Raw genomic sequence first — 2287 nt, 5'->3', positions numbered from 1 at the left:
ACTGGCCTTCATTTCCCCCCCCCCCAACGCCCACATATCAACACCTCTCACAGCGACAGACTCACCTCCTGCGTTTGGTCCATCGGCGTGCATGAGGAGACTCTGACTTTGGAAACTGGCTTCTTGTAGTCGTTGACCTCCAATCCATTGCAGACTGTGGTTTTTGCCCTTGTGTTTGAGCATGTAACACTTTGTTTGACGGGGTATGTAAAAGGTAACATGCATTTAGACTGTGGAGGATTTACTGTATTTTCTCAGCTTGCAGAATATTCTTAACAGGTGACTAATGTTAAAATCTGATGTCATGTTTTTCTTTGCTCTTCTCCGTCACAACCCCCAGCGCTACCTGTTCAATTGAAGTGTTACTGCACAGTGTTTTTGGCATCCATGATAAGAGTGTGGCAGACAGTGGGACTGTTAATTAAGAACAAACAGGGATGAACTGCAGCACTGGATCCTAGTGTGTTCGGGCCTGAGCTCCTCTCCCTCTCCATATCCAGGGTTTGTCACAGAGGCCGAAGCAGTGTACAGCGTCTATCACTGACATATTTGTTTGTTTATTTTGAATTGGGAGATAGTAAAAGGAGAGAGCTGTAAGCTTCTGTCGGAAACATTCAGTTTTAGTCCTCTGGGCAGACTCTGGCAGCCGATTTGGGATCCTGATACACGTCGAGAGGTCACTGTGACCTCAGGGCCTAGGAATGGTATCAAATCTCTCACTTTATGATTTCTACTCATTACGTGTATGTATATATAAATATATTTGTGTGTTTATATTCAATATAGAACATACACACATAATTAGCACACCAAACTGTGCATGTGTTAAACATGCCCCATGTGCTAAGGTGGAAACACACTCGTCAGTTGTGGTTTGCTGTACACTGGAGAAAAAGAGATGTATCATTTTTCCCTACATGAATTTAATCAGTAATAAACGTTTTAAAGGAATAAATATTTGACACATAATGACTTATCTCATTTGTCACTTAGCTTAAGTTCATTTTAAACCTGTGTCTTTTTATTTTATTTTTTTGCTTTCTGTGAATAAAATTGTATGAGAAGATGTGTGCACTGGTCTTTGGGAAGCCTCTTGCTACTGTCTGTCTCTGTTCCTACGCCGGGAGTTTATCATGTTTCATTAGAATTTCCCATAAGCAGCGAAAAGTTTGTTTTTTTTAAAAGAAAAACTGCTTTTGTTTTTTATTGCTATCGTCAGTTATTAGCTGTCAGGGGAGTAAATGTGAACATTTTCCACACACCATTGGAACTTCATACCTGGTGTGTTAGTTGATGAAAAGGGGCAGGGGATTTTATATTGTCAGTACAGCAGGATAACAATACTTCTTATATCTGTAGTTTGGGGAAATAACATGTTGAGGAGACACACATGACTAACTAGAATTGTCAAGTTGGACAGACCTTTTTCACAGCCGATATTTTGACTTGACAGGTGTAACTAATGGCATGAATTGCTGCATTGCTGCAGTACTCGCTGGAGCAGAGCGATCAGTAATGTTATTAGTTCCACCTGTGAGTTTCCTCCAATGACAAATCCAAATGTGTGCTGTGAAAAATGCCTATAAATGATTTCTTTGGGAACAAAAAGAAACAATTGTGAAAAGCAATCTGTATTCTTTACAGTATAATGTTAATTCAGTGCTTGTGCTTATCTAGAACAAGTGTGTAAAGACAGAAACGTTGTGATCAAAATAATAGGTGATCAAAAAGGAATATGACTAATCCAAACTTTTATATACTTAATGCAACAGACACATTTTGGCCAGTGTTCACAGAGTACTGAGGCTGGATTCTGGGTTGTAAGTCTTATAGCTGGGGAGACCGCTGCATTTATTGCCACCCCCTGCAGCCATTCCCTTGAAAAGCAATATAAACCAGGCTAAGAGTCTACAGCCATGCTAACAGCTCAGTGAGACTGTACCAAGACACAGTTCTGTGCGCTAAATGCTAACATGCTAACATGCTTATAATGGCAATGATGACATGCTGGTGTTTAGCATGTGATGCTGATGTGTGTTTGCTATAAAGCAAATTATTGAACAAATATAACAAAAGGGAAACACCAAATATCATGGCAATACATCATGGTTATTGAGACATTTAACTTAAAACTCAACCTCATGGTGGCACTAGAGCGGATCATCAAAGTAAAATTTTGTGCCAGTCCATCTATTCAATTTTTTTTATTTGTATAGCGCCAATTCATAACAGAAGTTATCTCAGGACTCAAATAGAGCAGGTCTAGACCGAACTCCTTTTAACAATT

Source organism: Morone saxatilis, unplaced genomic scaffold (assembly GCF_004916995.1).
Source record: "Morone saxatilis isolate NCDOM2014 unplaced genomic scaffold, NCSU_SB_2.0 Contig16, whole genome shotgun sequence".
Lineage (NCBI taxonomy): Eukaryota > Metazoa > Chordata > Actinopteri > Moronidae > Morone > Morone saxatilis.
This window is presented reverse-complemented; position numbering follows the sequence as displayed.